Source organism: Culex pipiens, chromosome 2, assembly GCF_016801865.2.
Source record: "Culex pipiens pallens isolate TS chromosome 2, TS_CPP_V2, whole genome shotgun sequence".
NCBI lineage: Eukaryota > Metazoa > Arthropoda > Insecta > Diptera > Culicidae > Culex > Culex pipiens.
Genome location: NC_068938.1, coordinates 59,085,352 through 59,100,137, shown reverse-complemented (window position 1 = coordinate 59,100,137; position 14,786 = coordinate 59,085,352). Strand labels below are relative to the sequence as shown.

The 14,786-nt window shown below is 35.0% G+C and overlaps 1 protein-coding gene across 1 annotated transcript in view; it reads right to left on the bottom strand.

Annotated features, from left to right (window-relative positions):
- LOC120413627 (zwei Ig domain protein zig-8-like) overlaps positions 1-14,786 on the bottom strand; it is a 292,919-nt gene that overhangs the window by 230,274 nt on the left and 47,859 nt on the right. The gene's annotated exons all lie outside the window — the stretch shown is intronic.

Here is a 14,786-nt window from a genome sequence, read left to right as displayed (position 1 = left end):
TGCACATGTGCGCTCAGCCGGCAAGCGACACACACACACTCACATGGTGCGTGATGCGTTCTGGGTTGTTGTTTTGTTTACATTTATGGAGCCGAGAGCACTGATAGGCGTAGAGAAAAACAAACAAGCACGAGCACTGAAAAATAAACGTCGTCATGCTGAACGGGAGGAGCATTTGAAAAGAGCGTGTGGTCAAAGTTATTTAAAGAAGGGTAATTCTCTACCAACTCACACGAAATCGGGAAAAGTTGCCCCGACCCCTCTTCGATTTGCGTGAAACTTTGTCCTAAGGGGTAACTTTTGTTCCTGATCACGAATCCGAGGTCCGTTTTTTGATATCTCGTGACGGAGGGGTGGTACGACCCCTTCCATTTTTGAACATGCGAAAAAAGAGGTGTTTTTCAATAATTTGCAGCCTGAAACGGTGATGAGATAGAAATTTGGTGTCAAAGGGACTTTTATTTAAAATTAGACGCCCGATTTGATGGCGTACTCAGAATTCCGAAAAAACGTATTTTTCATCGAAAAAACACTAAAAAAGTTTTAAAAACTCTCCCATTTTCCGTTACTCGACTGTATAAGATTATGGAACATGTCATTTTATGGCAAATTTAATGTACTTTTCGAATCTACATTGTCCCAGAAGGGTCATTTTTTCATTTAGAACAAAATTTTTCATTTTAAAATTTAAAGTTTTGAAAAAGTTACTTTTTGCGTTTCTCTTTGTTTCGTCGTCCGTGTCTGTCGCGGGTGACCATGAATGGCCATGATCGATGACGACCAACTTTTTCAAAACTTTTTTTCGTAAAATCGCGATAACTCGTGATGTTTATAAGCAAACCCCTTATGTCTATATATCAAAATTTTTGTAATTGTCTGCTCTACAACTTTGTAGAACATTGTTACACTCTAAAAAATAACCCTGCAAAGTAAGAAAAAACACGAAATTTTAAAATGAAAAATTTTGTTCTAAATTAAAACGTTACTTAATCCACCAGAATGTGGTTGCTGCCTTCCTCCTGAAAGCTTTGGCTAACGCTTACTTAGTAAAGACACTATACATCTGAGTGCTGCCATCTATGATAAATTTAATTATTCATTTGAAAGCACTGCAGTGTTTGTGTGCGTGCACGGCGTGCACTGAGCGGAAAGTTCCGACAGCAATCCGCCGGTGCTTTCAAATTATGTAAATAATTACCCTTTTTAGTATCAACCAAAACAGATTTTCTAACATAACTTTTGAAGTTCTGCACCAAACCGGATGAAATTAAAAAAAGACTTAAAGGACCTGAAGGCGAATCCAAAAACATAGATCCGGACAAAATCGGTCGGGCCAGTTCCGAGAAAAGTGAGTGAGAAAAAAAATTCTACGTCCATCCACACGCACAGACATTTGCTCAGAATATGATTCTGAGCCGATATGTATACGTAAAGGTATATCAGGAAGGCTTATTTAAAAAGTTCAATTTTTGAGTGATTTTATAGCCTTGCCTCAGTGAGGTAAGGAAGGCAAAAATGACCCTTCTGGGACAATGTAGATTCGAAAAGTACATTAAATTTCCCATAAAATGACATGATCCAAATTTTTTTACAGTCGTGTAACGGAAAATGGGAGAATTTTTAAAACTTTTTTAGTGTTTTTTTCGATGAAAAATACGTTTTTTCGGAATTCTGAGTACGCCATCAAATCGGGCGTCTAATTTTACACTAAAGTCCCTTTGACACCAAATTTCAATCTCATCACCGTTTCAGGCTGCAAATTATTGAAAAACACCTCTTTTTTCGCATGTTCAAAAATTGAAGGGGTCGTACCGCCCCTCCGTCACGAGATATCAAAAAACGGACCTCGGATTCGTGATCAGGGACAAAAGTTACCCCTTAGGACAAAGTTTCACGCAAATCGAAGAGGGGTCGGGGCAACTGCTGGGTGAGTTGGTGGAGAATTACCATATGGAGCCAAGTCCAATTCAAAACATGGTTCCGAAATTTGTTCGCATCAGTATCACCACCTAGCGTGGATGCCTGAAGTTACTACACTGTTAACTTTGAATATTATACAAGATAATGTTGTATAACACACGCTACAGGTCACGCGCACTAATCTGATTTTGAATAAGTGGCATAATTTTTGAATTGACCGTTACTACTGGTTTATTTTTGTTTTCAACTTATTCCCTAGCGTAAACGAGTTGCATACATTGTGTAAATAAGTAAACAGTCTCCTCAAATAGGGTTGGCGGTAATTGATATGAAAAATTACGTATGTTTATAAATTAAAATTTCTAAAATTCTTTGGGAGGGATAATGCGTGTTACAAGTTTTTCTTATCTTTCCATAAAATAAGTGTTTCGGTGTTACTCAACAGATGTCCAGTTGGCCTGGCTTCAGCCCCAGTCAGACCCGGTGGCTTTTTTCTAGTCAAGATTTGTCTTACCCGTCGGATGGGGAAGTGAACATTGGTTCAGACCTAATCTAGATCGTTAGCTTAGTCCAGGTGTAGGAGTCGTCCATGGGTCCTTCCTCGGTGGAGTCGCTGGTAGGCAGTTGGACTCACAATCCAAATGTCATCAATTCGAATCCTATCGAGAGGAATGCATCAACCACCATACGGTAGATTAAGTAACGTTTTACCATTCGTTAACATGTCGAAGTAGTTATTGATATACTGATTAAACATATTGGCAAAAAATCTGATGACCTTAATTTGTACACCTTTGTTTGACAGCTAACAGGCGAAAAAACAATCACTTTGGGGACTGGAAACTTTGCCGTTCTCAAGCAAACTTTTAAAATAATATCCGGCAATTTTGGGAAAGACCGGCTCCGTGGTTTAATGGTTATGGCTTCTGCCTCACAAGCAAAAGGTTCAGGGTTCAAATCCCGGTCGGTACCTTTTAAATTTGGAATCAGGAATTGGAACTTTGAATATGAACAAAAACGAAACAGAATCAGGTGGGATTCGAACTCACACCTTCGGATTGATGGTCTGGGACTCTAACCAGTCGGTCATCTGAAGGTTATAAAACATGTTGTATTCTTCTCATATTAAATACGCTCTGATCCCTGATTTGCCTGAAGGGATTGGGAGTCTTAGGATAGATCAAGGATCCGTCTGGTGCTTGCTTCTATGTTAAGGCGGGGCCGAACAATGCCCAACGACCTCGGAATTTGGCCGCTAGGATCTCTGCCATTCTGAAATGGGTCGTTGGAAGCAGCGCGAGGGCTATCACCACCTAATACCCGGGACTGAGATAAGTTGTATCAGCATTCGGAATATACAAAGTCTGATACAAATTATATTTTCCCATAATTTCGCTACCGGTTAGCGGGTTTTGGATTGGACCACACACACACACACACACACACACACACACACACACACACACACACACACACACACACACACACACACACACACACACACACACACACACACACACACACACACACACACACACACACACACACACACACACACACACACACACACACACACACACACACACACACACACACACACACACACACACACACACACACACACACACACACACACACACACACACACACACACACACACACACACACACACCCGGAAATTTTGGGAAAGATCAGTTTCTCTTGACAACGTTGGCTAGCCGGATTTTTTTTTATTTGGCCACTGTTTGACGGATTTTTTGGCTGTATTTTGCAAGAGGAATCGGTCCACCGGTGGACAGATTTCTTTTCAGGAGGAAAACAATGCACAGAAAGCCGTCCACTGGGGAACCAGTTCTCTTGCCAATTTACAGCTATTGTTGAACGCCCAACTGTTGTAAGCCAACATCACGTGCATGATGAAATTACATGCTATTCCTCTTTACATTCATAATAAAATTATGCTGCAAAAATATTCAAGAAAAAACGAACCGACTTACGGTAGTTGTACTGTATACTGTTTACAAACATTATACGAGGCTTTTTTGACGTTATACCACTGTGGCGTACACGGTCAGCAGCGAACGGGCAAAACAGGCAACAAATGGGAAACCAAAGTGAGACCAGGAAAAAAAATCGCTTTTGTTCGAGCTTGCCTCTATATGGAATTACCCAGAACAAAAACTTGTAGAAAGTTTGTTCAACAAACAAACATAAAAAACAAAAATAAAACAAACAAAAAATGCTTCAGACATGATTGCACTACTGTCATCAATTTGTGTGACCCAATCTCACCACAAGATCCATGTTAACAACATATAATGAATATATTGTATAGTATTTATTTTTGCATTTAAATCGAATGATGCCTGTTTAAATATTTTTAGGAACCATAAATTGGAAAAGACATAAAAAATAAATGAGCGATTCTCTACGATTTTGCAAATCGACTTTTTTTTCTGGATCCAACATGGATGAACTTTGTCCAGGTCAAAAGAACTTACTTTGTATAATTATTATGTTTTTTCATACAAGTCTCCATTCAATTTCGGGGGCTGGTCATAAAAAATAGGTAATTTAATTGTATAAAACTTTGTATTTTGAGAAAAGATTTTCTGATCGATTTAGTGTCTTCAGTAAAAATTTATGTTATGATTAGGGCTTTTTGGCAAAAGCAGGTGCACGTAAAAAATATATTTCTGATTTTGAATTAAAATTTGCACTACCAACATATTCCCAACATATGTTTTTATTTATTTTTGATATGTTAGAGGAACTTACAATAGAAACTTTTGTGAGCCATAGTGCGTGATGCAAAATCTGGTTCAAGAGGCAGGTATTTTAGAAAAAATATCGTGTTTGTTTTTTGGAAAACACCGAAAACTTGATCCAAAAATTGATAACATCATTTTATAATGCTAATTCGAATACTTAACAATTTGTACAGTTTTCAAGTTATAGCTACGTTTGAGTGTGTATTTTAGATTTCTTTTGAATTTCTGCATTTAAAAAAAGCTTTTTGAAAGTAAAGCAAATGAGATTTTTTTAAGCTGAGAAAATTTTAAAATCTTTGAAAATTCTGCAAAAACAATGAGATACAGTCTCACAAAGAATTCAAATCGATGAGAATGTTTTCTTTTTTCTTAGGTTCACTTCACTGTAACTGTCGATTTCTCGAAAATTACTGGTTTAATTCTATTTAGATAAAAAAAAACTTGTGCAATTTTATCATACATATATTAATTTTTTTCCCATGACCGGAGCTGAGAGACAAAAACTTAAAAATGAACTTGTACTAGGCATTTATTCTTTCAATAAAAATTATAATTTTCGTTATATTTTTTGCATACGAATAAATTTGGCGTAATATAGCGTTCATATGTGCATTTTAATCAATTAATTACTTTTAAGCTTTCTTGAAAAAAATAGTGACATCAGATTAAAAAAAAACTTACTTATCCACCTATGTGGTTGATACCTTCCTCACTTTTTACCAACAATGGGTAATATGAGTGGTTTGGACACATATTTCAGCTATTTTTTTAGGTCCAGAAAAATAAGTACACAGATATAACTTAAATTGTCATAACTCGAGACAGGGTCGCCAGATTTTCAATTATGTGGACTCGTTGGAAAGGTCTCTTGATTACCTAATCAACGATGGGTCGGATGATTGATCCGGACATCATTTACATGCATTAAAGTGAGATCCGGCTTCAAAAAAGTACATAAATATCACTTAAGTGGTCATAACTCAAGGCAGGGTTACCAGATCTTCGATGTTGTGGACTCGTTGCAAAGGTCTCTTGATTACCTAACCGACGAATGGGTCGGATGATGGAACTGGACATCGTTTACATACATTTAAGTGAGATCCGGCTTAAAAAAAGGTACATAAATATCTCTTAAGTGGTCATAACTCGAGACAGGGTTGCCATATTTTCAATTATGTGAACTCGTTGGAAAGGTCTCTCGATTACCTAACCAATGATGGGTCGGATGATGGATCTGAACATCGTTTACATGCATTTAAGTGAGATCCGGCTTCAGAAAAGTACATAAATATCACTTAAGTGGTCATAACTCGAGACAGGGTTGCCAGATCTTCAATTATGTGGACTCGTTGGAAAATTCTCTCGATTATCTAACCAATGATGGGTCGGATGATGGATCCGGACTTCGTTTACATGCATTTAAGTGAGATCCCGATATATGTGAAAACACATTTTTATACATAACTTTTGAATTACTTATCGAAACTTCAAACAATTCAATAGCGATGTATGGGACCCTAAACCAAGTCGAATGCAACTGGTTTGATCAAAATCGGTTCAGCCAGTGCTGAGAAAACTTGGCAAGATTTTTGAACACATACATACATACATACACACACACATACACACACACACACACACACACACACATACACACACATACACACACACAGAGACATTTGTTCAGTTTTCGATTCTGAGTCGATATGTATAAATGAAGGTGGGTCTTCGAGCTTTTAATAAAAAGTTCATTTTTAGAGCAGGATTATAGCCTTACCTCAGTGAGGAAGGCAAAAGAAAAGCTTAAGCAAATAATATTTTTATGGTAATTTAAAAATATCTGCTTATTTGAAAATTCATGGCTCAATAAATTAATAAAAACAAAAAAATGCTTTGAATCTGCATTTTTAAAAATATTGATTGTCAAATCTAATGATGATTTTGAACTCATTTATTTTGGACGTAAATAATATGTTTTTTTCTAATCTAATCTAATCTAATCTAATCGAACACAAGCGCAGCCAGTCCGAAGAAAGCATCCGGGAAGAACTTATGGTTAGATTACGCCTCAAGTTCTTTCTTGTCATTATTAATGATTGCAGTACTTTCGAGAACCCCCGAAATGTATTACACTCACTAAAGCGGCCCGGCCTACTGCGTTGCATTAACCGCAAGAGACAGATTCTATGAACGGAACCCACATTTCATGGAATCATCAGGGGAAGAAGAAGAAGTGAGGACATACCGTACCAACCACTTCGAGTTATTTATAGAATATGGTGTGTAGTGTGTGTAGGGGAAACGTTGGGAAAGGGATTGTTGTATTATATAGTAAATGACCTTGTGACATTATTTCACCACTACGGATTAATTCACTCAAGTGGTGTCAATCCCTCGGTGGCCGAGTGGCAAGAGCATCTGACTACCAATCCAAAGGTGTGAGTTCGAATCCCACCTAATTCCATGTGTTTTTTGTTCATATTCAAAGTTCAATTATAACCGAATAATTTCAAGGAGACCGGTCGGGAATCGAACCCGAAACCTTCCGCTTATGAGGCGGGAGCCGTAGCCATTAAGCCACGGGCCGGTCTGTAAATAATATGTTTTTTCTTGGGGCAATTTTCTTACAATCGATTCAAACTTTCTGGACAGAATGTTTAATTTTAAACTCTCAATAAATTTCGATTTTTGGAACCACAATCCGGAAAAAGAGATAAAACTTAGAAATTATAAACTGATGCAGTTTATTGATGATGTTAATTTTTGACAGTTACATTACTTTTAAACTGTATTTTGTGAAACTTTAATTTTAAAAATTTAAAAATCATGCTTTTGAAATGAAATTTAGATTTTTTTTTGTAATGTGCCCCATTCAAAGGAGTTTAATTTGTTATAATTTTAAGCATATTTTTTTCAAAGCCCCTTAAAAATTGTTCGATGATTACATCAACTAAAAAAGTACAGCAATTCCAACCGAAATCGTTATTATTCTTCATATAATGGAGCTATACCAGCCCAAATCAAGAATTTTTCTTATGTACCCGAACCCTCTGAGATTTCAATGAAACTTTGAAGCCTAGGCTTACATAATCAATTTTTGTGTATATGGAGCCAATTGCACTCGAAAATGTCATTTGAGAAGGGCATAAATTATTCAAATATTTGTGTATTTCGTAATTTAAATATTGTTGTGTCTCGAAGTAGTTGCTTCGTGTCAAAATGCGGTTAAAGAGCAATTCCATGTCAAACAGGGAATCGGTTGTACCCGACCCTCTCCGATTTCAATGAAACTTTGTAGACATGTTATCCTAGGCATATTATATGCCATTTTTGTGTATATGGAGTCAGTTACACTCGATAATGACATTTGAGAAGGGTTCTAAATATTTTTGTATTTCGTAATTTAAATATTGCTGTATCTCGAAGCCGTTTCATCGTATCAAAAAGTGGTCAAACACAAACTTGTAGGAAATTTGACGGGCTTTCCGAAAAAATACACTGAAAGAAAAAAACACTCCACTTTTATAAGATTTTTTGATTTTTATGTTTAAAAGTCAAATTTGAAGGTGAGTCCACGATTTTTTTTCGTTCAAAATTTTTGTGAAAATAGCCTCAGATGTTACAAAAAGACTCACGAAAAATGCAGGATGGAGCAACGCACCTAAAAAATACAAAAATCATTTATTGAAACTGTTTTTTTGAAAAGTGCTCTAAACGTCAAAATTATCAAAAACTGAATACAGTAATCGATTTTCCAGACAATTTTACATAAAAGTATCCATATTGACCATTGCCCTAAGTCCAATCCTTGTAAAGCTACAGCGGTTTTAAAAATAAAAATGCTGAAAAAATTGATTTTTTGATGGTTTTTGGCGATTTCTATATGACCGACTTGATTTTCCAGTCTCGAAAATATTTTTACCGGAAAGCTCGTCCAATTTCCCAAAAGTTTGTCTTTGACCACATTTCAATTGGATGTATGGGCTTACAGATATAAGCTAATTACATTGCTCATAACTGAAAACATAATATTTTTTCAGTGTAGCATAGTTACCTGGATAGTAATAAGGGTCGAGAAAAAAGTATTCCTGTTTTGGGCTGGAATTGCTCTAAAGAAAAACTTGAAGGAAATTGGACGGGCTTTCCGAAGAAAAAAAAATACACTGAAAGAAAAATACACGCTATTTCTTTGAGATTTTTCTGATTTTAGAATTAAAAGGTTAAATTTTAAGATGATTTTACGGGTTTTCGTTAAAAAATGAGGAAAAAGTCTCATATATTTCAAAAAGACTCACAAAACGCAGAACTGTTTTTTAAGTGGTCTAAACGTCAAAATATTGAAAACTTGAACGCGGAAATCGATTACCCAGACAATTTTACATACAAGTCTCCATATTGATCATTGCCCTAAGTCCAATCCTTATGAAGGTACAGCGGGTTTAAAATAAAAATGTTGAAAAAACAGAGGTTTCACCAATGTTTGGCGTTTTTTTGCCATTTCTGTATGACAGACTTGATTTTTCAGTCTCGTAAATACTTTACCGGAAAGCTCTCCAATTTCCCACTAGTTTGTCTTTGACAGGAATTCATCAAGAACATTATCAGCCATAAAATGTGGTCTTTAAAATATAACTGAATATTAAAAATTGAGTGCATCGAAAAAACAAACACACACACACACACACAACACCGCATATCAATTGACACACGCCCCTGTATTGGAAAGTGAAAACGACTTTTTAACAAAACCGGAGAGAACAAATTGTAATAAAATTAAACAAACCCATCATGCTGGTAGCGGCGCACATTTTCACGAACGTAACGAGGTCAACACTGTGTATGGGTAATACCAACGAGCCCGAGTGAAAGAGACACGAGACAAAACAAACCAAAAGTAAAAGCCTTTTCTAACTAGATGAGGGCCTGTCTGAGTGTGTGTGTTTGTGGTGAGTCAGGATGAAACAGAAAGTGAAAACCGTAATCTGTGGCGTTCTAGGTGCTACTAATACTTCTGAGGCAAAAATAGTGGAAAAAGAGAGCCGCACGCGATTCTCACACAATCACGCAGTCATGTGATGATGTTGTGGGGGGGGGGGGGGATTTTTCAAACTCAGCTGCGCGCTGGTGGAAAATAAGAAAAACCAGAGCATAGTTCAACGCACCGAAGGGGCATCGGCATTCGAAGATGCACAAATGCACGCGTCCCAAAAAGGTTAAAAATATCAGATCTCATCACACACCGAAACTCACTCGCGAGTGATTGGAAAAGGCTGAGCGAGGAGAATGAATCTAGCAAGAGATTGAACTCGTTTCATTCGTGATGGTTGTGTAACGTGTGGCATTGATAAGGCAAAGCAGCGCGCTAATGAAGTGTCTCTGCTCATTGAGGATGCATCAGATGCATGATGTGTTGGTTGGTCCGGGGTCGGTGAAGGTTCATTGAGGATTCTCGGCACGAAAGTGCACACGTGGTTTGTTTACCGAGATGCAAACTCGAGCACACGAGCTACAGCGGTTATCGTGACGAATGCTACGTGCTGATTGTGGGAAATTGGTCTACTTAAAGTTGTTTGGTTTAGTTTTTTTCTAAGCTATTTCTAAGAAAGTTATGTTATGTTATGTTTTCTAAAATTAAAATTTGGTTGATCGTTTTAGCAGAAAGTATTAGTGAAAATTATGAAAAGAAAAGGTGGTCCTTTTAGTTCCGCTATTCACTTATAAATATCTTGAGTAATTCTGTACATTTTCGTGAATCAACAATCTATGTATTTTTTTTTAATTTGAATGAAACATTGTCCATGCATACGCTGCGTCCAAATAAGCCCAACATACAATACGGCATGAGGATATTCGAAAATCTGATCAAAATCCATTTGATGTTTTCTGCAGAGTTACAGGTTAGTTAGGTCAGTTAGGAAAATTGTTTAAAAAAATTGACTTTTGATAGCTAGAAATTGATAAAAATATAATAAGGTAATTCTCTGCCAATTCACACGAAATCAAAAAAAAAGTTTTTAAACTGATTTTTTTCGAAAATACTCAAATTTAAATAATTTGCAGAATGGGTATCAAAAAAAGTGAAATTTTGTAAACTTTTACATTTTTTTTAAACTTATTTTTTTACAAAATATCGCATCGAAAACTCTATACAATATGGGTTTCAAACAAAGCAAAATTGTGTATGAATTTACACATTTTTTTGTAAGTAAAAGTAAATCTTTCCCAGTTCCTGAGGGGAACACCCTTGAAGAGTATCGGGGCCGGCATTTACAAAGCAGATTCAGTGGCAGTTTCATTCTCAACTTAATGTTAACATGTTAAGGTTAATGTTAACATTCCATAGGTCGCCTCCCTAAGGTGTCGTGATAAGGTCCAGTTTGTGACGATACACTACCTTCCCTTCACTAAGCAATCGATTCCAGAAGGAAAAAGATCACCAGTTGTGTTGGTCCGAGCCGGAATTTGAACCCCGATCTATTTTTTTTTTTGTAAATCATTCAAATGTACACAAAACATCGCAATATTTTGAAAATTCACAACATTCCATAACTTCAATTTTGGTACCCATCATATACGAAGCAAAATATGAAGCATACAAAATTATAATGTTTTTTTTTCAAGCATGCAAAATTTTGGTTTGATTGATATCCATATTGAATATTCTGAAAATTTGAGTTTATTCGAAAAAAATACAGTATTTTGAGGAAATACGATAATTTGTGAAAATTTTATTATTTCATAAAAATCTCTGAAAAATTTCAAAAACATTCAAAATTTGTTTCTATTAATACAAAAATGAGTATTTTCATAAAAATACAGTATTTGTGATTTTTTTGTAACAAAAATACAGTATTTTGTGCATTTTTTGTTTTCCTCTAAAAAAAATCTAATAAAGTTAAAAAGCACAACAAATTTCGCCTCGTTTGATGCTCATAATGCAATTTTTAAAATTTGAGTATTTTTAAAAAAATATGATGTTTTGTGATAACTAAAAAAACAATTATTATTTTTTAAAGCATTCAAAATTTCGCTGGATACCAATGTTGCAAATTTAAAAATCTAATTTTTTATTTGACATTTTATCGCTAGAAATTGATTTCTCGAATTACATATATTTTAATAAAAGTTTGTCAGGGGCTTATTTCAATAAAATGTGTTCAGGGGTGTTTTTTTTGATGAAGCAAAATTTGTAATAAAATATTTGCATACAAAAATTCAAAAATCATTTTCAGATGCAACATAAAATTTGCATTTGAAAATAATTCGTTTTTGAATGATTTGTTTGTTGAAAATTTAAAAAACTGGGCATTTTTCAGCAAAAAGATACAACCTTAAAATTCATTCAATTAAAACAAAAGATGTGAATATAGATTTTTTTGATTTTAGCTTTGATAAAAATATCATATTTTTTTTTTTTTGAAGTATTGTTTGGGAATATTCATGATTTATTTCCAAAAATATTTTATAAAATATACCTCCCGGAGCAGAGTTCGAACCATCCAAAACTCTAGCACAAAATATGCTTCCTATTCCCATACAGAATATGGAAACAGCTGAAAATTTAGAAATTACTGCTGTTGGATTTTTTTTTTGTTATAAGGTATAATGCAAATTCTAAAATTACCTATTCAAAATTAAAAGTTTTAAATAATTAAGTCTTCAAGAATTTACTATTTTTATAGTTTTCATCGAAATCAAAAACATTTAGTTATAAATCTCGAAAAGCTTTTGAAATTCTTATGGGTAATTCTCTACCAACTCACACGAAATCGGGAAAAGTTGCCCCGACCCCTCTTCGATTTGCGTGAAACTTTGTCCTAAGGGGTAACTTTTGTCCCTGATCACGAAACCGAGGTCCGTTTTTTGATATCTCGTGACGGAGGGGCGGTACGACCCCTTCCATTTTTGAACATGCGAAAAAAGAGGTGTTTTTCAATAATTTGCAGCCTGAAACGGTGATGAGATAGAAATTTGGTGTCAAAGGGACTTTTATGTAAAATTAGACGCCCAATTTGATGGCGTACTGAGAATTCCGAATAAACGTATTTTTCATCGAAAAAAAACACTAAAAAAGTTTTAAAAATTCTCCCATTTTCCGTTACTCGACTGTAAAAAATTTTGGAACATGTCATTTTATGGGAAATTTAATGTACTTTTCGAATCTACATTGTCCCAGAAGGGTCATTTTTTCATTTAGAACAAAATTTTTTATTTTAAAATTTCGTGTTTTTTCTAACTTTGCAGGGTTGTTTTTTAGAGTGTAACAATGTTGTACAAAGTTGTAGAGCAGATAATTACAAATATTTTGATATATAGACATAAGGGGTTTGCTCATTAACATCACGAGTTATCGCGATTTTACGAAAAAAAAGTTTTGAAAAAGTTACTTTTTGCGTTTCTCTTTGTTTCGTCGTCCGTGTCTGTCGCGGGTGACCATGAATGGCCATGATCGATGACGACCAACTTTTTCAAAACTTTTTTTCGTAAAATCGCGATAACTCGTGATGTTAATGAGCAAACCCCTTATGTCTGTATATCAAAATTTTTGTAATTGTCTGCTCTACAACTTTGTAGAACATTGTTACACTCTAAAAAATAACCCTGCAAAGTAAGAAAAAACACGAAATTTTAAAATGAAAAATTTTGTTCTAAATGAAAAAATGACCCTTCTGGGACAATGTAGATTCGAAAAGTACATTAAATTTCCCATAAAATGACATGTTCCAAAATTTTTTACAGTCGAGTAACGGAAAATGGGAGAATTTTTAAAACTTTTTTAGTGTTTTTTTCGATGAAAAATACGTTTATTCGGAATTCTGAGTACGCCATCAAATCGGGCGTCCAATTTTACACAAAAGTCTCTTTGACACCAAATTTCTATCTCATCACCGTTTCAGGCTGCAAATTATTGAAAAACACCTCTTTTTTCGCATGTTCAAAAATGGAAGGGGTCGTACCGCCCCTCCGTCACGAGATATCAAAAAACGGACCTCGGTTTCGTGATTAGGGACAAAAGTTACCCCTTAGGACAAAGTTTCACGCAAATCGAAGAGGGGTCGGGGCAACTGCTGTGTGAGTTGGCGGAGAATTACCCTTATAACAAAATCTCAGCAGTTTTGTGAACCAAAAATCCATCAAAAAATATCAATTTTAGTGTCTTTAATGAAATTACGTAGAAAATAAAATAAAAATATAAAACTAAACCTTCCTTAAAAAAAATATTTTGAATATATCGCAAAATGTAAGTGACAACCAGACATGCATCCGCTCTAACTCCTCTTTTAGAAGAACTTGTTTGGCATTTCACGTAGAAGATACCCAGCATGTTGTGCCAGTGATTAGAATACGCTAATTACGCTTGTCTTTTAGGCTCCAGAAGACCCTGAGAGATTATTTTGAAATCCAACCGAGATATAGATTAAGAACTCTTAATTGCACTCAAAGAGCTTTTAAGAAGTTCTTCTTGAGAGCTTAAGAGAACATTTACATGAACATATAGCTAAATTCGGGTTTTCCAATGAACCAATGTTTTCTACACATTATTCAAGCCAAAATCAAGAGATTTTTACCTAGCAATAAGCATAACATTGTTTTAAACGAAAATGCCATCTATAACAAGCTGAGTGCCGTTAAAAAGAGCTCATAGTGCCGATGCATGTCTGGTGACAACCATTTTTTAATGGCGAGAAATAAAATGCCCGAAAATTTTTGTGATACAGATTTGTCTGTTTTAAAAAATGTAAAAAACATCAAATATTTCACATTGAAAGATTCATTAAATACATTCTACATTTCTGGGTTTTTTTTTTTGAAATGGTTCAATAAACTAAACTGCTTCTGCTTTTTGGGTGTTTTTTAAACTGCCTTGAGTCAGGGATATTAAAAACATCCAAAAAGCAAAACATGAAAATTTGTTTTATTGGACCTTTTCAAAAAAAGCTTCAGATTTGTAAATAAATGTTTTTTGGGTTATTTAAAAAAAATAACAGCTTAAAATGAAAGATTTCTTATTTGATGAAGATATTTGTTTTTTACTTTTCAGCACCCGTTCTAACTTAATTACATTTACAAAATAAACTATGTGACATGGGTTTC